The following is a 22,066-nucleotide window of genomic DNA, read 5'->3' as shown; positions in this document are numbered from 1 at the left end:
GCTGGCGCCTCTGGATTTTAGAAATAAAGCTTGGAAATGTACAAGTTTACAGAGATCCACTAGGATTTACCATACCAGCTCACAATTCTCTACCATATAGCATGTAACCTTTAGCTTCACTGCCGATACCTTGCACAAAGCAAATACCTTGCTCTCAAGTGAACACCTCACACTCCTGCCGATGATATTGCATGTACACAGATTGCTTAAAGAAAGGGTGCGTGGATGAGCCATGCTTTAGGCGTTAACCTTTGACTGTTTCTAACCACCCCATTGCAACGGGGTCTTTCTCTAAGCAGAATCCGGACGTGGGGGTACGGGGGTGGGATGCTTAAGACATGCTCTATGCACCTGATGCAATTTCACCCATTTCCCCAAATTACACCAACAATACTGTGCTCAGTTCTGGTCACTGATGTAACATTTGTGCTGTTTGGTGATAGAGGCGCATAAAATTAAGCAAGAAAGTGGTTAGAGAGAAGTTTCTCTCTTTATTTCATAATAGTAGAAACCGGGGTCTCCAACGAAGCTGAATGGTGGAAGATTCAAGGCAGGCGAAAGGACACGTGGTTAGTTCAGCTATGGAACTCCCTGCCACAGGATGCTATGATGCTCATCAAGTTGGATGGCTTTAAAAGAAGACTATGTTCCGCCTCCACTGTCAGAGAGTCCCAGCTGCCTGGAATTAAAAGTGGGGAGAGTGCTGTTGCGCTCAGGTCCTACTTGCGAGTTTCCCATAAGCCCCTGGTTTGCCACTGTGAGAATTGCAAGCAGGACTAGAGAAATAGCTCTTTGGTCTGATCCAGCCGGCTGTCAAATTAGTTACAGTACTTTGGGCTGGCAAACTGAGTCTGTGCAGTTTATGCCATATACTGTTTAGCCACAAGGTGGCGCCGGACTTAAAGGTTAAGGCCAGCACTTTGAATGGAGTCCAGAAATAAACAGGAAGTCAGTGCAGATGGCAAAAGACTAATGTATCTTCCAGTCTCAGTTAGCAATCTTACTACCATGTTTTGGACCAGTCTCAAGTCTCCAGATTGTTTTCACAAGCAGCTCCAGGTAATCCAACTGGGAGATTTTACGAGAGCGTGGATACACTGTAGCATTTGTTATATTGATTTTAATGGATTACTGTTCCTACCTATTATGAATTACTGATTTTATATTGCAAACTGTTTTGTGAATGAGCATTGCAAAATGGCAGGTGAATGCAATTTCCCATCCCATTCAGTATTTTCTCACTCTTTCGCCACATCTTGTCACAACTTTTACACCCTCCCCTTCCTCCGTGAGCGAAAGATTTTCTGTTTTGCAAAGGCATGGAATCGTACGCGTGTAATAAAGAGAACTGAAGAGCTTGTGGTTATTTTCAGTTCCTGTTTTCTTCCTTTTGTGGCAAGAGCTACAGTTGCTTGTGAAACCCACAAAGTAAGAAAAACAGCTGTAAGGGTGGCCCTTAGGTAATTATGGTCTCTCTGCATTCATTTATTTATTTATCAGTGACTTTATATACCCAGTACTTTTTTCCCCGGGGGTACGCAGGGGTACGCATACCCCTAAACATTTTGTGAATCTTTGTACTTTTGTCCATTTACTGTATTTATTTTCCCCAATTTGACCTATAAAAAGGTGATTTTCTTGCATCAAAATTAGAGTACCCCTAAACATTTTTTAGAAAAAAACCACTGTATATACCAACTATTAGGGACGTGGGTGGCACTGTGGGTTAAACCACAGAGCCTAGGACTTACCGATCAGAAGGTCAGCAGTTCGAATCCCCGCAACGGGGTGAGCTCCTGCCAACCTAGCAGTTTGAAAGCACGTCAAAGTGCAAGTAGAGAAATAGGTACCGCTCTGGCGGGAAGGTAAACGGCGTTTCCGTGAGCTGCTCTGGTTCTCCAGAAGCAGCTTAGTCATGCTGGCCACATGACCCAGAAGCTGTATGCCGGCTCCCTTGGCCAAAAAAGCGAGATGAGCACCGCAACCCCCGAGTCGGCCACGACTGTACCTAATGGTCAGGGGTCCCTTTACCTTTACTTTATACCAACTATTACAAATCTGTCTCAATGGATCGTACAAGTTAAAATGATAAAATTGTAAAATTGTAATAATGTAAATGCATTCATTTGTTGCACTTATATCCCACCCTCTTCTCCAAGGAGCTCAATTTGGCATACATTGTTTCCCCCCATCTATTTAATCACTACCACCACAACAACCCTGTGAGGTAGGTTAGGCTTAAAGGCAGTAACTGGCCCAAGGTCACCCAGTGAGCTTCATAGCCAAGTGGGGACTTGAACCCTGGTGTACCAGTCCTAGTTTGACACTCTAACCACTATATCATAAATTAAATGGAAGTGGCAACCCAAAATTGTCATTAATTAATTTCTGACACTAAACACCAGAAAAGTTTAGACTACACAGGTAAGGTTTTGGCTGAATAGTGGAATTAGATGAAATTATTATGATTGGCCGATGGGGCCTGTTGATTGCATATACACCAGGCTTCCTCAACCTCGCCCCTCCAGATGTTTTGAGACTACAATTCCCATCATCCCTGACCACTGGTCCTGCTAGCTAGGGATCATGGGAGTTGTAGTCTAAAAACATCTGGAGGGCCAAGGTTGAGGAAGCCTGATACACACCATACATTTACAGTAAAGCAATTTTCCTCCCACTCACCCCCAGAAGAATCGTGAGAACTATAACTTACTTGTGACAGAGCGACGGTTCCAAAGCGCCTGCAACAAACTTCACTTCTCAAGGGCTCTTTGGGGGATTGTGATTTGAATCTGTGGTGTGTGTGCAGTCAACAAGCTCTAATAATAATCATCATCATTTTATTATTTATACCCCACCCATCTGACTGGGTTTCCCCAGCTACTTTATCAGCCAATCATAAACCATTTCATCAAATCCCAATATTCAGGTTGTGAGTGCCATTGGTGCTGTTGCTCGTGAAGCCAAAACAGCACCACCCATGCACAAGAGGGAGATACCAGCAGTCTTGGCATGAGGCCTCAGGTTTGCAGAAATAATAATAATAATAATAATAATAATAATAATTAGTGCTCTATGGAAGGATAAGAGAGGTTGACAACCCAAGAACAGCCCAATGAGGACTCAGTGAGAACACACCACAGACTTACTCTAGAGCAGGTGTGGTGGGAGGTAGAAAGGAATGAGAAGCAGTAGCCTGAGTGGAATAACCCTGAACGGGAGTGCTCTGCACTGCAACATTTTGCTGCAGTGCTTGTGAAAGAACAAATAGTATATTACAGGTGTGATGATAACATGTCACATCACACCATACAATCTGGCTTCTCCCAATGAATCCTGGGAACTCTAGTTTTTTTAAAGGATGCAGATAGATGTCACGGGAAATATTAACAAATACAGTTCCCAGGGTACCTTTGGGGAAGCCTTGATATAAGATAGCTTTAAATATATGGTGCAGATGTGGCCAACTCTCTCTCCCCACCCCTGCATTCTGAGTGTGTGTGTTTTTGTGGCTTGCTCCACCTTTCCTCCATTCTCTTTCTTAATGTTCTTTTTTTCTATATTTGCTGGATTTGGGACTCAAGAATATGATATAGGATACCCAGAGAGGGTGGTTACTGCTGCAGGCTCTCTGTTTTGGTATTCTAATGTCAAACTTTCTTAAATGAAGAATGTGAAACAAAACACAGGGTTTGGAGAGGGAGCCTGTACCAGAGTTGATGACAGAACACTGGTGATGCAAAAGGAGTGATTTTCTAAAATCAAACCATTTCGTAGACCTTCTTCATTCAGGAGTGTTGCCTTGGATTAAAAAGCAGTACAGTGGTACCTCGGGTTACATACACTTCAGGTTACATATGCTTCAGGTTACAGACTCCGCTAACCCAGAAATATTACCTCAGGTTAAGAACTTTGCTTCAGGATGAGAACAGAAATCGTGCTCTGGTGGTGCGGCGGCAGCGGGAGGCCCCATTAGCTAAAGTGGTGCTTCAGGTTAAGAATGGACCTCCGGAACGAATTACCGTAAGTACTTAACCCGAGGTACCACTGTATATAAATAAACCATAACAGGAGGCTAGCTTAATTCAGCTGAAATTATAGAATTCCTTTCGCTTGCTTCTTTTTAAAAACAACAGTGACCCCTAGAGGTTTGATATTTAACAGCCACATAAACAATTTTAATTTACTGTGGCGTAAACTCTTGTAGATTTGAGGCCACTTCAAGTAAGCCTACTTGAAGTGGCCTCTAATCCACAGGAGTTTAGGCCACAATAAATGTAAATAGTTTATGATGTGACTGTTAAATATCAAACCCCCATACACACACCCAAAACGCTTGATTTGAGTAAGCTGCAATTTTCTGCAGCATATATATGCATTGCCAGTGCTTTTTTTCTGGGGGGACGCGTGCCCCTAAACATTTCGTGAATCTAAGTTTGGCCTCATTGAGGAGCAGTATTTCAATATGAGTAGGAAAATGAGAGTACTCCTAAACATTTATTTTAGAAAAAAAGCACTGTGTATTGCAAACAGAAGGGGGAAAACATTCAGAAGGACTTTTTGCTGTGTGAAATCTACTACCTCCAATTTATCTGAAAGAGAGGCTCATTCCCTTTCATATTTGTAGGGAGCAAGGGGGGCAGTCTGTTTGTTGCTACGGCAAATGGGGGTGACTGGTTGGTACTTAGCCAAATTTTGCTTCCTGTTGCATCACAGTAGGCTTTGAGGTGTTAAGAGGAGTTTGGAAAGGTGGGGCAAGGACATAAGGCTTCCTGAGTCCAATAGTGCTTACTCCCAGGTAAGCATGCATGAGACTGAAGCTGTGGCGCATGAGCCTGTTCCATTAGATGTATTATCTTTATCCCACAAAGCATCTTACAAAATTTAAAAATTGTAAAACGTGCTCAAAAGCCTCATTGACTTTTATTGCATCACACTACATTGCATCCATATTCCAGATTTTCTCCACACAACAATCCTGTAAAATTGATTAGGCTGAGAGACTGTAACTGCCTCAAGGTCACCCAGTGAGTGTTATGGCTGAGAGCAGACTTAAACCCTTGTCCCCCAGGCCCTAGTCCACTACACTTCAGTGGGGCTTACTCATGTAAACATGTAAGGCTACAGCACCCAGAACAGATCTATTCAGAAAGATGTTCAACTGAACTCAATAGGATGTGCTCACAATTGTGCTCTGCATGGGAGTGCAGCCGGTGGAGGACAAGGATGCAAGACTCCTTTGCAAATAGGAGGACCAGATGCTGTGATTAAGAACATGTAGGTTTAACAGTTGTGTAGGAGAGGGGATTTTAGAAGTTGCAGCTTCTGTATTTTCGCGCTGCCAGTGCGAAAAAAGACACACCTGCTCAAATTCTTCCTTATGCACAGTCGGCTGATATGGACCAGACCAAAGTCCTGTCTAGTCCAGCTTTATGGAATACATAATAGGTTTTGTTGTTGTTGTCATATTGTATTTTCTCAATTAATGGAGCCTAAAATGACAACAAATAGCATGTGGGGTGTCTGCAACATTTTTTGAAGTTAAAAAGGGGTCATCATAATTGTAAAGATTGGGAACCGCTGTCCTAAATCATAAACTCCAATAAGTGTTTCAACAAAACTGCTTGATTGCTGTTGTTAGCAGTGTATGCAGTGTGTCCGTTGTGAGATTCTCTAGTGCAGTCTCCTTCTTTTATGTACTACTACAGCAGGGGTAGGGATGCGGGTGGTGTTGTGGGTTAAACCACAGAGCCTAGGACTTGCTGATCAGAAGGTCGGCGTTCGAATCCCCATGACGGGGTGAGCTCCCGTTGCTCGGTCCCTGCTCCTAGCAGTTTGAAAGTATGCCAAAAGTGCAAGTAGATAAATAGGTACCGCTCCGGCGGGAAGGTAAACAGTGTTTCCGTGCGCTGCTCTGGTTCGCCAGAAGCAGCTTAGTCCTGCTGGCCACATGACCTGGAAGCTGTACGCTGGCTCCCTTGGCCTATAAAGCGAGATGAGCACAACAACCCCAGAGTCGGTCACAACTGGACCTAATGGTCAGGGGTCCCTTTATCTTTACCTTACAGCAGGGGTGTCCAAACTTTTTTCAAAGAGGGCCAGATTTGATGAAGTGAACATGCAGGAACTGCCTGTGGGCTGAAGGAACTGCCTGTGGGAGCTGGATTAAACCGACTGCCAGGCCAGATTAGACCCCTGGGCCGGACTTTAGACATGCTGTACTACAGGGATCCTCAAAATGTGCTCCTTTGACCACCAGTGGTCTGAGAGTTTCATTAAGATTATTGGCATCCATCTGTCTCAGGAGACAATGAAAAAGTGCACCTTTTCAGGTAAAACCAAACCGTTGGAGCATTACACTGTGACTGTAGAGAGGGATACAGGAGAGACATATTTTATTTCAGGTGAGGCAGATGAAGGCATCCGCTTTTTTGCTGCTACAGGTGCATTAAGGAGTTTATTCCCTCTGCGCTCCTCCCAGAGGTCCACAGTATATATCTGTGACTTTGCAGTTGAAGACCAGAAACAGTACACGGCATTGCATTAAATAGGCATCTTGATTTTTAATTGTATGTCTTATTGTTTCTTTTATTGAATTTCAATTTGAATACTGTGGAGTTCAAATTGTAATACAATTAAATGCAATATAGAAGAAATAAAAAAGCAGCAGAAGGTTAATTAAATGACCCTACAGCATCTTGCTGTAAGTGTTACATTGCTACAGTTGGCTGAACAATCATTAAGGGGCCCACCGTAAACCTCAGTAATTTTAAAGTGGTCCATGCGAAAGGAAGTTGGGGGACACCGATTTGCCACATGCTTCTGCTCTGTGTGTCATTCCATACTTAATTCTAGGGGGTATACGCTGGTGGCCGTATTGTGGTGGCACCTGGGCTTGCCCCCCCCAAAGGGTTTGAACAACTAGTCTGAGATGGTATTTGATGGCAAGAGCCAGAATGATGAAGTAGCAAGTGTTAAGACTAGAACTTGAGGCCCCATCATGAATTTCGCTGCATGACTTTGGGGGCAGTCACCCTCTGAACCTAGTCTGCGTGATAGGGCTGTCGTCAGGATATAAGAAAGGAAGGGTAAAAGTGTGGGTGGCACTGTGGTCTAAACCACTGAACCTCTTCGGCTTGCCGATCAGAAGGTCGGCGGTTTGGATCCCTGCAACAGGGTGAGCTCCTGTTGCTCTGTCCCAGCTCCTGCCAACCTAGCAGTTCGAAAGCACGCCAGTGCAAGTAGATAAATAGGTACCACTGCGGTGGGAAGGTAAACATTTCCTTGTGTTCTGGTTTCCGTCACGGTGTCCCATTGCGCCAGAAGCAGTTTAGTGCTGCTGGCCACATGACCCGGAAAGCTGTCTGTGGACAAACACTGGCTCTCTCGGCCTGAAAGCGAGATGAGCGCCGCAACCCTATAATCGCCTTTTGACTAGACTTAACCATCCAGGGGTCCTTTAGAGGACCAGGTACGCCCCAAGCACTTTGGAGGAAGAATGGGAGTTGTCCACACAGGAGCAAAATGTGGACTGCCCTGCCCTGCCATGTCATTGTTGTCACTGATCTTTCTCACTTAAAATGGAGGTTGTTGTTTGTTGTTGTTTTTAAAAAAATCATTTTGAAGGCTCAAAACCACCAGCATTTAAAAGGGCGAAAGTCCAGGACAACACTAGGATGGGAAGAACATAATACAGACCCCCAACATTAAAGAGACAAGATGCCGCAAATGCTTCCTTGTGGGCAAGCCGAAAGATAAAAAGTGTAAAACTATACCTTTATCAGGGACTTTCTGATTATATGAGTGTGGAATCCTTTATGTACCTATGCTTTCCCATACCACAGGTATGAATGCCAACCAAATCCAATAGCGCAATAAATGTGTATGAAACATATTACAAGATGGCAGAGCTCATATACAAGAATTTGGTGCAGAGAGGACATAACAAAGAAAAAAGGAGGGAAGGAGAAGGTAACAGAGAATACATTTATTTTTCGTAGGTGATATGGGGTCTGCAGGGTTGTGTTTAAAGCTGCATTAGGTGACTTGTATGCCCAAATTATATTGCAAATTAATGGAAATTAAAAGCATTAAAAGGTTTTTTGGAGGTTTCAGAAAATCTCAGGCCACACATAAAAGCTTTGAATCATAGGTTAAAGAATCAGCTTGTGGGGTTTTTTTTTAATCACTCCAGTGCAAGGACAATCTAATCCCCAGCCTTCTCAAGCTACTCCTGTTTTATATGTAATCAGATACAGTGAGTGCCTGAGAGCACCCTCCCCACTTTCAAAAGAGCTGTTCGGCTTGTCTGGACTGCTTTAAAACGTTGAAACAGATTGGGGGATGCTGGCAAGAGATAATTTCCAGACACAAACTCATTTGAGCTTTTTATAGCTGGTTCTCTTCCAATTGTAAAGGATTTAGATTGTACAAATGCTGATATTTCAATATGAATAGCAAGTGAGCCTGTTTCATAGAATCAGACAGTACATAATTGGAGCCCTCGTTAAAAATAGATCTGTCAGACGTGTGAAATCATTTTCACTAATAACAATTTTTAAGTCCTTGTCCAATTTTTTTTTTAAATTAAAAAACCGACATTGATTGGCATTCTGCTGAGCGACACCATACTGTGTTTTAAACAAATGTCTTGTCTGAGTGAAAATAATTCCAAAGTTTCATGTATATATATTTTGGAATGTACAAAAAGGGCAGCGTTCAATTTGGATGAACATATTGCCATTTTCCAGCATTTTCCCTACGGAGAATTTTTACCACCATCTTAAATCCATGACAGTCCTAATGGTGGCAGTACTCTCTAAAGGTTGTAGCCATGGCTGACACTGTCTCCCAGGGGTAGCCAAGGTCCAGCAACATCTGGGGGCAATCTCAACAGCCACAGTTAGCTTGAACAATGAGCAGGGGTGATGGGAATTGCAGTTCAACATCTCCCTGCCTCCTTGCTTCCAACCAGACTCAGGGGTGACATATAGCCTGTCAGCTTCCTTCTCCTCCTGCTCATTGCTGCCCCCTGCAGAACTCAGCAGGGATGAGGATGGGCACAAATGAGTTGGCTGTGCCTGTCGTTGGCTCTGGCGCCACCTGCTGTTGGGCTCCCTGCTTTCCACCCTACAAGTCCCAATGAACACAGACCACCAGTGGAAATAAAAGGAGGTGTTGCCTGTTATGTACTGAGTTGAATAGGATCCAAAATGCAGCAGTCTGATTGGTCCTAGAACAATACAATCCAGAATGCAGCAGTCTGATTGGTCCACAGGAGCCACCCAATCCAGCTCCAGGTGGAAGAGAATCCGCAACCTTATTGGCCTACAGGAGAATCCCGGAATTAGCCAATCACGTGGGGCCCATTGTGTAAATAATGTATATAAAGCAGACATTCTGGGGGAACTTCCATTCCTCCTCACCACTATGAGCTGAATAAAGAGCATAAAATCCACTCTCGACTCCGAGTATATTTCATTGCCATTGAGGACTGATCATGCTCCATGGGGATGGAAAGCTGACTGTGGCAGGCCGGGGGAGGGAAACCAGAGGGAAGGCCGAATGGAGTGGGGAGACTGGGATCCTGGACAAAAAAACACTCCACATTGCAACGATCCCTAACTCCTATTCGTTTTGGTGCAGGGACACACACACTGACGCCAAAGCTCTGTCTTACCAATTGTGTGCCTCTTCCTTGGCTATTAATCAGGACTTGGTGTGCAGCTGCGGTTGTGCTACTCCTACACCCAGCGGTTGCTCCACCCCATCCCATTATCTTCTTGACGGCCGTGCAGGGCCATCTCTCACACAGATGCTAACAATAGCACCAAAGTGTGTCCGCAGGGATTAGCATAAGGGTGTGCATGTTTAATGCAGCTTCCAGACAGAAGCTTTCTTTCCATGTCTTCTCATTTTGATGCTTTTACTTTTTGGTGCTCGGGTTTCCCTGTGCTCCCCCCAAGCAGCAGTGGGAGTGTCGGGACCCACAATGATGGTATTGGGAACCTTTGACTCTCCAGATGTTGCTGAACTATAACGCCCATCCTCTCAGCCAAACAGGCACACTTGCCAGGTGGCCACTGGAAGCGATAGTTCGGAAGGCAAGGAGCCCGATAGTTGACCCAACACAGAGAGAGCCAGAGACAGCTGATTTTTGTCTTGTCCCCATTATGCCAAGTTCTGCAAGGGAAACACTCAAGACTGAGGAGGAACAAGCTGACAGCCAGTCTGGACAGGTTGTAAGAAAGAAGGCAGGTAGCTGGGGGCTGGCTGAAGACCAACTGAGTTTGGTGGGGCTGTGCCCCATTTGTTCTAATGGACTAGCGATGGGAGTTGTACCGTATTTTTCGCTCTATAAGACGCACCAGACCACAAGACGCACCTAGTTTTTGGAGGAGGAAAACAAGAAAAAAATTATTCTGAATCTCAGAAGCTAGAACAGCAAGAGGGATCGCTGCACAGTGAAAGCAGCAATCCCTCTTGCTGTTCTGGCTTCTGGGATAGCTGCGCAGCCTGCATTCGCTCCATAAGATGCACACACATTTCCCCTTACTTTTTAGGAGGGAACAAGTGAGTCTTATAGAGCAAAAAATACGGTAGTTTAGCAACATCTGGAGGGCCAATGGTTCCCCAAACAGAGAGCCAATGGAAATACAGTCATACCTCGAGTTGAATGCGCTTCGGGTTGAGCGCATTCGAGTTGCGCTCCGCAGCAACCCGGAAGTAATGGAGCGCATTACTTCCGGGTTTCGCCGCTCGCACATGCGCAGACACTCAAAATGACGTCACGCGTATGCGCGGAAGTGGCGAAATGCGGCCCGCGCACGCACAGGTGCGCCATCACGTCTTGTGTTCTGTTCGGGATGCGAACGGGGCTCCGGAACGGATCCCGTTTGCATCCCAAGGTACCACTGTATAGCAGCAGAGGCAGATTTATACAGTGGTACCTCGGGTTACATACGCTTCAGGTTACATACGCTTCAGGTTACAGATTCCGCTAACCCAGAAATACCTCGGGTTAAGAACTTTGCTTCAGGATGAGAACAGAAATCGTGCTCCGGCGGCGTGGCAGCAGCGGGAGGCCCCATTAGCTAAAGTGGTGCTTCAGGTTAAGAACAGTTTCAGGTTAAGAACAGACCTCCAGAACGAATTAAGTTTTTAACCCGAGGTGCCACTGTAGTAGCATGACCAGTTCTACTACACTGGGCACCGAGCCTAGGGGGTGACACAGGGCATTGCAACTATGGCACAGTGAATTTAGCTGAACGGAAGGTGAACAGTGGGGTGGTGGTGCCAAATTTTGGGCATGCACAGGGCGCCGCTGAAATGTGGAAGACTAAAGTCTGCTCCTGATGGCAGGATGCTCAAGGCCAGTGTTTCTCCTCCGACACAGGGAGAACAATGGGGATGGACACTGTGACGTGATGGAGGGGTTGGGACCAGGCAGCGTATCCCACTCTTCTTAAACATGTGAAGGCTGTGTTTTCTGCCATGTATAGGAGCCACTCACCCATAATATGCCTGGCCTCCACAGGCCCTTGATTTATTTGGTTGCAACTTGGCAGGCTTAATCTACTCTGGTGGCTGTGTGTGCAAATTTCATCTACTTCTGCCAAAAGGCGAGAGGGACTTGCAGACATTTTTAATACATTCCCCATAATAAGAAACGGTGTTTCGTTTTTAACGAAGTTGCTGCAGATCTGACACATGAGTCAGTTGGGACAGATCACAGAATGTCTCAGAACAGATTGGGCTTCTTCCTGAAGTGATGAGAGATCGGAACCAAATGTTATAAGGCCAGTGCAGATCCCTAAATTATAGTGATTGTTTCTAATTCATGCATATATTGGCACAGGAAGATTTTGTGCAAATATGGACCCTCCTTTCTTCTTTTTGCAGGGTGTGTGTTTTGTTGGTGACACAATAGTGCGCAATCAAGAGCCATTACTAATTAGACACAGTACATAAAACACAAACATCATCCAGCATTGTGTTCTCACAGAGGCCAGGTAGATGCCTATAGGAGGGCTATAAGAAGGCCCTAGAAGCAAAAGCACTTTTCATACTTGTGATTCCCAGATACTGGCCTTCAGAGGCATACTTCCTCCAATACTGGAGCCAGAACAGTGGAGAAGAGACAGTAATGGACTAACAAGATTGAACAGTGGTCTGATTCAGCATACAGCTCCTTATATCCCATACAAAATTGTGATATGAGGTACTTTTGTGCTTCTTTCCCAGAACCCACTATGTCGATAAGTCAAAACAAAGTGCTTAAATGCTGCAATTTTACACACCTCCTTCAAAAAAAACCACCACATTTAACTCAAGAAGCTGAAAAATATATACATATGTATTGAGAGCCACAGAAATTAGAATTACAGACGGAGGTCCACAAAGCCTGCACAGATACATTCCAAAAATTCAAGGTAGTAGAACAGGTGAAATACAGACTGTTAAAGAGATCCCAACGACAAGGTCCTCAAACCATGCACTTGGTAACAACATTTCCTCCAGTCTTCCAGTCAGTTTTGTCTTTATCTTTTAGGCTCTGGTGTCGATCACTCCAAACACTTTAGTGGCCACCATTTTGGTCAGGGATGAAGAACCTGGAACTCCTCCAGTTGCTGTTGGGCTCCAGCTCCCATGAACCTCAGTTGGCCATGGCCAATAGCATGGAATGATCGCAGCCGTAGTCCATCATCATCTGGGAGAGCCCCAGTTTCCCCATTCCTGATTTAGGGTCCTCCTACAGGCATGTAGTCCTCACTTGGGAGAGGCTCCCTTGTAGTCCCAATAATACAATAAACCTGGGCAAATATTTACACAATCCTGGGTTTGCCTTCTTCAGCAAGCCAGCTTTGCTGCTGCATATCAGATTTTCAACATTAAAGCATACATCTGCATAGTTTTCATGTGTGCATGTATGTGTGGTTGTTGGGTTTTTTTTACAGTTGAGGTTATCTACCGAAAAAAGATTAATTCATTTCACTTATATATATATTTATATATATATATATACAAAATAATAAAGGCCTTGGGAATCTCTTTGATACCTCTGAAAACACAGTTGAAAACTTGTCAGCCATTCCCATGAAAAATATATATCCGAAAGGAATGTTCTCTGTTCTCCCATCCTTAACATTGCAAGAGCCCTTTACTTTGTCATCATCAACTATATATATATTTTTTTAAAAAAGCATATCAGGGTAAATTCTGGTCTTCAACCCAAGCAGAAACATAGTACATGGAGTGTCTCTCATAAACTGTTCTCCGTTGCTAATTCAGACAAAGAAGTAAAATGTTAAGGCTTCAAGTTAAAAATAATAATCAAAAAATCAAAACTAATTTCTCTTTCTCTCTCTCTCTCTGCAAATATAAAACCCACATAATGTCAGAAATCTCAGCATCTTTTATCAAGAATTCAAGCTACAATACTGCAGTTTGCCCAACTCAGTGAAATGACAGTGATGGGAGGAGACGGGATGGCATACCCCAAAATCTGTAATGCAAAACTATTGCTGTTTATTCAGTACGATGGAGACTTCAATGCAAAAGCTGAATTGTACGGACCACATTTAAGAACGTAATAAGATTTCTGCTGGATCAGACCAAAGGCCTATCTGGTCCAACATGCTGTTCTCATAGTGACAACCTGATGCACCTGTAAGCCTGTAAGCAGGACCTGAGTGCCTGGAAGTGGTACTTAGCACTCATGACTCCTGGCCACCAATAGCTTGATCTGCCATTTGTCCAATCCTTGCCCACATCGATGGTAACCAAGACATCTTGCGATTGCATATTCCATTATCACACTGTGCGAAGCATTTCCTTTTATCTGTCCTGCATCTCCCACCAAAGATTTGCTTGAAAGGGTTTTGAAGGACAGGCTTTGAGAAAACTAAGATTTACCTGCATTCAATCATTTGTTGTCAGCTTATTCTGCCTTGATCATAATACAGTAAAGGATCCATGGCTGGTGTAGAACACCAGAATGGGGGGAACCCAAGTTACATCTTTGGCATATTGTGTTATGGCCCCCATAGGTGACTCCATCTAATTTAACCAACCGGAATAAATAACTCTGCAATCCCATACACATCTAGTCACAAGTGAGCCCCACCAAGTGCAATAGGACTTGACTCCCAGATTATAGGATTGCAGCTTCATTCTCACACCGGCCTTTGTTTTACCCAGTCAGGAGCTGGAAAAACACACCAGCTTGCTTGAACTTGATTGGATGCCTGTGTCCCCCTGATAGTTAAAAGAGTTAGCCAAGATCCAATGGGGTGTATGTGAAATCAGAGCATATGCCCTGAGTCTTATAATACAGGATACCCTTTGCTTTGAGACGCAGGTGACGCTGTGGTCTAAACCACAGAGCCTAGGGCTTGCTGGTCAAAAGGTTGGAGGTTCGAATCCCCGCGACGGGGTGAGCTCCCATTGCTCGGTCCCAGCTCCTGCCAACCTAGCAGTTCAAAAGCATATCAAAATGCAAGTAGATAAATAGGTACCGCTCTGGCGGGAAGGTAAACGGGGTTTCCGTGCGCTGCTCTGGTTCGCCAGAAGCAGCTTAGTCATGTTGGCCTTATGACCCGGAAGCTGTCTGTGGACAAACACCGGCTCCCTTGGCCAGTAAAGTGAGATGACTGGACTTAATGGTCAGGGGTCCCTTTACCTTTACCCTTTGCTTCAGCAATCGCCAGGTAAATGGGTAACCAAAAGGAGGAGAAGCAATTCCCTCCATTTTCTCTTGCTCTGTCCTTCCCCCAAATCCCCCTGCTTACAGTTGATGCTGAATAGGCTCTTTTCAATTGAGAACAGGCTATTTCAGGGCTCACCCCACTGCCAATGATGCTCTGGCATCATTATTGTCACTTTTTAGACATTGGGTTAAGAGACATTTTTTTTTACCCAGGCTATTGGTGGTTATGGTTTTGAAATCATACTTCTGCGTGATTTTAGCCTTAATTGTGGTGCTCAGCTTTTAGAAGAGTGGGATAGGATTCATATGTTTTTAATTCTATTTTTGGATAAGCACATGGCAGTGTTCTTTTTTAAAATTTTATTTGGCTTTTATTTTATCTGTTGGTACTTTACCTTCCTCTTAAGTTGCCCTGCAGCATTTTATTTTTTTAAAACAAACCGACAAACAAGTGCAATAAATAATATTACTGACAAAAGAGAGAGACCAAATCAGTACACAGAGAAACAACCCCTTCAGGTCTTCAGAGCACCTTGGTTGAGACAAGCCAGGCTGGATCAGAGCCTGTGTGCGAATCAAAACTGGCACCTATGAATTGTAAACTTTTATGGGATGCAATAGCCCTGTTCATATAGGGTGCCGTGTGCAGCCTCTCGCTCCATTGATGTTTGTGACACAAGTTTTATAAGTATGATTGGAACCATAAGAGATCCAGAGCTTAAGTGCTGATCCAAAGGTATCTATTTAAATCTATTACTGATTCGGGAAATTATCCTGTCTTTCCACAACCTTCCACCTTTTGTCCATTCCCTTCCCCACCTGCCACGGACACCCCTGCAATCCTGTTCGCCACCATAAATCTGCCCAATTCAGTGGCAAATTTAGCAAAACGGAAGGAATCTCTGGATTGACACCTGACAAGCTCGTCCTAACCCGTACGTGCACCAAAACTGTGCTGAACTCTCTGGGCCTTTCTTCTTAGCTGATGTATGTAGAATCACAGCATTAGACAGAAATAGGGCAGAACTGGGTGCCTCTGCCTTTTTTCAGGTTAATGCTAATCTGCAGATGCAGACTTCCAGGAAGATTTGAATAATTTACTGTCGTCTCTGGGCCATTCAGGCTATTTTAAATGCAAACTTCAAAGAAGAAAGGGAGGGGGGAATCTGGGGCTATCATAAGCCTATTAATATGAAATGTATCTCCCCATCCCAGAGGAGTCTTGTGTCTGGATTTAACAAGCTACTGTTTGCAGCTAGTGTGTGCACGGATCCATCATACATCTTAACCTAATGATATGTCTCCCCCAAATGCATTCAGTTTTCAACCACTATCCCTACAGCTACTGTAGCTTGGCAATAAAAGCTTCAGAATCACCCAACCCCCACATAAAAATAGGGTTTTAGCCAAGTAAGTGCTACTCGGAGTAGACCTATTGAAGTTAATGCACCAAAATTAAGTCATGTGCATCCGTTTCAATGGGTCTGCTCTGCATGGGACTAGCATTGGATACAGTCCATAGTCTTACTCAGGGGTCAGCAAACTTTTTCAGCAGGGGGCTAGTCCACTGTCCCTCAGACCTTGTGGGGGCAGACTATATTTTTTGGGGGGGGAAATGAACGAATTCCTATGCCCCACAAATAACCCAGAGGTACATTTTAAATAAAAGCACACATTCTACACATGTAAAAACACCAGGCAGGCCCCACAAATAACACAGAGATACGTTGTAAATAAAAGGGCACATTCTACTCAAGTAAAAACACACTGATTTCCGGACCGTCCGTGGGCCAGATTTAGAAGGCGATTCGGCCGGATCCGGGCCCCGGGCCTTAGTTTGCCTACCCATGGTCTTAACTTTGAGCAGGTATTCTGAAGTCTCAGGTGTGTCTCTTCAGCGGGCAACACTGAAGTTAACCTTTACCAATCATCTGTAGCTGATATTTCCCCCACAAAGTCAGGTAAGCACTGCTATCACTTGCTGACATTTCAGTAAACTAGGCTGCATCCTAAATCAGTTAAAAGGTGAAGTCAATACATAATAGATAAAGGCCTTTCAGCCGTTTGGGCTTCATAGCTTGAAAGGACACATGTTCAATGCAGTGAATCAAAAACTGGCACCGCTGTCAGTCTCTCTGTGCACCAGCTGCCCCCTTTACATATTAAAAATAAGTTTTAAGAGCACCGCAATTAGCACCCACGTGCTTAAGTTATTTGCTGCCTTATTGTGTGTGCTTTTAAACATTAAGAAAAAAAATCCAAAGGAGGCTGCTGCGCTAGTTTGGTTGCGTCTGTGGTGAGGCAAGATTCCATCTTTGTGAGTTCCAATATGAACCAGTGTGAATGATGACGCTTGAATGAATGGATTGTGGACGTACCCAGAGTAGACCCACTGAAATTAGTGGACATGGATAACTTAGGTGCTTTCATTACAATGTGTCTACTCTGAGTAGAATTTAGTTGGACCTAAGGGGACGCAGGTGGCGCTGTGGGTTAAACCACAGAGCCTAGGACTTGCTGATCAGAAGGTCAGCGGTTCGAATCCCGGCGACGGGGTGAGCTCCCGTTGCTTGGTCCCTGATCCTGCCAACCTAGCAGTTCGAAAGCACGTCAAAGTGCAAGTAGATAAATAGGTACCACTCCGGCGGGAAGGTAAACGGCGTTTCCGTGCACTGCTCTGGTTTGCCAGAAGCGGCTTAGTTATGCTGGCCACATGACCCGGAAGCTGTACGCCGGCTCCCTCGGCCAATAAAGGGAGATGAGCGCCACAACCCCAGAGTCGGCCACGACTGGACCTAATGGTCAGGGGTCCCTTTACCCTTTACCTAACCTAGTGTGTGGATTGGAACAGGGGTGTTGTCACAGATGGGTTGACAAGGCCTCAAATCTCTTCCTAAGTGCTCTGAGTGTTTCTGGGTTGGGTAATGGGGGGTGACCTAGTTTACTGGGTACATTATTATTATTATTATTATTGGAGGATGATAAATTGATTTGAGATGGCTTTATCTAGAGATGATTTGGGGTTAATGAATGGAGGTGAGGGAAGGGGACTTGGGTACAATGAGTGGGAATGAGTGAGAAATTAGCTAGCTTGTGACATTTATATTTTAAATTTGACTCTATTCATACAAATCACCATATGCTAATTTTATGCATTTCTGTGTATTTGGGCCCATGTCCCAAATCTCTTAAGTACATAGCAACAACTCTGGGAACACAGCTAGCCATTCGACTTTGCATTTTGCCAAATTTTGCAATGCAGCTCTCAAGTTTTAGTTTTTTTTAAAAAAAATATCAAAATAGGAATGCATATTTTGATAGAAAACGTGTTCAAAAGATTCATATTTAAATATGTACTTAAACGCAAACCTTTGAGCAGTTGTTTTTTAATTGAAGATGAATGTAGAAACAGGACACAGCAGAAGGGACTTGAATGAACACTTATGGTAGTGAGATGGTCCAGAAACTGAATGATTTAGCTATCCCTAACCCACTGAAGCCAAAACCACAATAAATCTTGTGGCACCTTAAATGCTAACACATTTATTAGGATACAGACTTTCATGACCCTGAGAACCTTCTTCATTGAATTCACAATGCATCTGATGACATTAGTCTGCAAGCTCATAAACAGATGCATTGTCCCAGTGAACTCAATGGGCTTGCAGGGGTCAGCAAACTTTTTCAGCAGGGGGCCAGTCCACTGTCCCTCAGACCTTGTGGGGGGCCGGACTATATTCTGAAAAGGAAAAAAAATGAACAAATTCTTATGCCCCACAAATAACCCAGAGATGCATTTTAAATAAAAGCACACATTCTACTCATGTAAAATCACGCTAATTCCCGGACCGTCTGCGGGCCGGATTGAGAAGGTGATTGGGCCAGATCCGGCCCCCGGGCCTTAGTTTGCCTACCAATGGGCTTGCTTCTCTTACTTCTGAGTAGGCATGCATAGGATTGCACAGTTATTTTAGGAACAGAACAGAATACAAACAACAGATAACAAAGCAGCTTACCAAAAAGGGAAAATAAAACAGTAGAATAATACCTCCATCAAAACAACAATCAAAAGACAACAGTACTAAAACTCCAGGAAAAGACCCACACTGTAATGAATTAAATTAATAAATGCTAATCACTAATTAAATTCTAGCTTGAATGAAAATATTTTACCATCCATCGAAAGGCACAGAGGGAGCCTAACGAATTTGCCCCAAAAGGCGTTTCTTCATTGTGGTGCCAGCACAGAAGAGGCTCCGTATCTCATGCCCTGCACTCCCTGCCAGATCTCACATATGGACAATATTGTAGAGATTCAGGGCCTGTAAGGCTGATTACAAAGACTGAGCAGATTCACACAAAAGCAGGTACTATAGCTTCTGAGATAATCCAGTCCTAAACCATTTAGGGTTTCAAAGGCCAATTATCACCACGTTAAATTGAGCCTGGAAACAAACAGATTACCAAAGCAGATGAAGTAAAATTGGAATTATATGCTCTAATAATCTCCAAGCACCAGTTAATCTTCTTTTGCAGGGCAGAAGTGGGCCCTGGGGCCATGAATGCTTCTAACACAATGTATTTGTCACAACATAAGGTGCCACAAGACTTTCCACTGTTGTTGCTGTAGCTGCAAAACTATCCCAAAGAATTGGGAAGGGAGAAATTTCTTGCTGATGTCATGGAAAGCCAGCCAATCAGCATCATGAACAGCCAGCCAGCTTTGGCTGCAGACTTTCAGAATTATTATGTTTTAGAGTTTTGCCCTGGAGACAAGGAGTCGTTATGGTTGGACTGAATACTGTAAAAGGATTCCCAGGCTAGTCGCATTGCTTCTTAAACATCACGTTTGTCTTTCCCCTAAAATCATGGAGTTTGCTTAATATTATGCAAAGGATCAGGCGCTAGGTTGCCAGTTCCAGCAAAAGGGAAGACCTCACCCCCTTGCTTGCTGTGACACTGTAGTCTAATTACATACATCCTGTCTTCGAACACTAAGCACTATCAATACTGGTGCTCCAATATCCCGAGGCAGCCCTCTGCACACCACTGTTGCTTTTCACTGTCCCATTTTGAAACTGCAACAATTTTAACCACCTCACCAGCGCAGTGCAAAGCCACAGCTTGTATCCAATGGTAAACCCCACTAATGGACATGGCTAACTCATTGTCTATGGGACGCGGGTGGCGCTGTGGCTTAAACCACAGAGCCTAGGACTTACCGATCAGAAGGTCGGCGGTTCGAATCCCCGCGACGGGGTGAGCTCCCATTGCTCGGTCCCTGCTCCTGCCAACCTAGCAGTTCGAAAGCACGTCAAAGTGCAAGTAGATAAATAGGTACCGCTCCAGCGGGAAGATAAACGGCGTTTCCGTGCACTGCTCTGGTTTGCCAGAAGCGGCTTAGTTATGCTGGCCACATTACCCAGAAGCTGTTCGCCGGCTCCCTCTGCCAATAAAGCGAGATGAGCGCCACAACCCCAGAGTCGGCCACGACTGGACCTAATGGTCAGGGGTCCCTTTACCTAACTCATTGTCTAATTTCCATGTGCTGTTCTATGACCCTGATCAGCTGAAACACTTGGACCAGGTTCATGCTCTGGTACTAAATTAGCTCCATATATTTTGTTGGCACGTATACCCATGTGAAGTCTGCAGGCATGAGCCGTCCAGCCCCAGGCTGTGATCCTGTGCGCAGTTACAGGGAAGCAAGGGCAGGCTCACACAAGTCTCCAGAACCATACATGCACTCAGGCAGCATATCTGTGCATGCACAGCCACTCACACATACATACCACATACATGATGGAACATGTGATGCAGCTGTACACATGTACATTCCTCCATCTGCACCTCCCCAGTTTTCTATGATTCCTCCACCCTTATTCTTTTGGAAGGCAGGACCAGAGGATGCCACACATTTTGGTGCGCACTGAGTAGGTTGTATTCGTTTTGCTAGACATTGTGCTGTTTCCAAATTGGAGATGGCACAAAACTGGCCACATGTTCTGTTGAAATTTCGCTCGGTAGTTCATCATTCCAGTAATAAATATCCTTGCACCTTTCCGTGAACATAAGAATGATGCTTCTGGGTCTCAAAATTGTAGTTTGAGGAATGGCCTCCACTGCGCCGAACCTTTAGCAGAACCCCAGGCAGACGGAACCACGGGGCTAGTTGGCTTCAGAAGACGAAGACTAATGACAAAACAAATCAACAAACCCACAGGTGCCATGAAACATTTCCTGATCCAGAATACTCATAGAGCGATGTGCTTATCCAGGTGTAAAATCCTGTACCATTCCCATGAAACACGTTTTTTGGGGGGGTTGTCTGCAGTTTAGACTTAGAACCTTTGCAGCCTTTTTTGCTTCCTCTTTAGAATCCTTTAGCAGTCCCCCCGCTCCCCTTATCTAAGAAACCAAAACAGTTGGGAGAATAATGAAACAAGGATGAGAGAAGAAAACTTAAAAGGCACTGAAGGTTCAAACCAGACATGGTGTTGAACACATCTTTGCATCTGATCTGCAGGTTTAGTCAAATGCAAAATCCATCAGTTGGAGGCTGGGGGCGGAATATGACGCATTTATAATGGGATTAAGAGAAGAGCGGAGGGGGGAATTCAACTTCCTCTTGCGATGTGGCCATCCTGGGGAGAAAACCTTCTTAGGAACTCCTTATACTGAGTCAGATCATTGGCTCATCTAACTCAGTATTGTCTATACTGACTGGTCACAGCATTACAGGGTCATAAACAGGCCTCTGTCGCAGTCCTACCCAAAGATGCAGGGGTCTGAACCTGATCTTTTGCATGCAGAGCATATGTTCCACCACTGAAGTATGGCCCTCCCCACTTCTGAAGCATGCATTGACTTGGGGAGGAAATCCCACCATTGATATCAATGGTAACTTTCCTTCCAATGCAAACGTCACCTTCAGATTAAGGATTTTCCTCTGGTGGCAGCAGAGGAAGAAAGGATTACCGCATTTTTCGCCCTATAGGACACACTTTTTCCCCTCCAAAAATGGAGGGGAAATATGTGTGCATCCTATGGGGTGAACGCAGGCTTTCGCTGAAGCCTGGAGAGCGAGAGGGGTCGGTGCGCACCGACCCCTCTCGCTCTCCAGGCTTCAGGAAGCTCTGCGCAGCCCTCAGGAGCCCGGCGCGAAGTCGCGCCAGTCTCCCGAGGGTTGCGCAGAGCTGCCTGCTGAAGAGCGCGCCCGGGCTTCACGCAGCTCTCCGCAAGCCTGGGGAGACCGGCGTGACTTCCTGCTGGGCTCCCTAGGCTTGCGGATAGCAGGCTGTTCTCGGGGCTGGGGTTGGGGGAAGCTCGGGCTTCCCCCGCGCCAGCCCCGCGCCTGGG

General features: G+C 44.8%; 1 protein-coding gene across 1 annotated transcript in view; it reads right to left on the bottom strand.

Moving 5' to 3' along the window:
- Positions 1-12,337: 12,337 nt before the first annotated feature.
- The window catches only part of ZDHHC8 (zDHHC palmitoyltransferase 8), a 142,035-nt gene continuing 132,306 nt past the window's right edge, over positions 12,338-22,066 (bottom strand). The window contains exon 12 of the mRNA XM_083590046.1: positions 12,338-21,698. The gene's annotated coding sequence lies outside the window, so the exon portion shown is untranslated. The remainder of the gene's footprint in view (positions 21,699-22,066) is intronic.

The sequence above is a fragment of the Podarcis filfolensis genome (genome assembly GCF_964270895.1).
Source record: "Podarcis filfolensis genome assembly, chromosome: 16".
NCBI lineage: Eukaryota > Metazoa > Chordata > Lepidosauria > Squamata > Lacertidae > Podarcis > Podarcis filfolensis.
The sequence above is the reverse complement of the archived record's forward strand: the minus strand, read 5'-3'. Positions and strand labels throughout refer to the sequence as shown.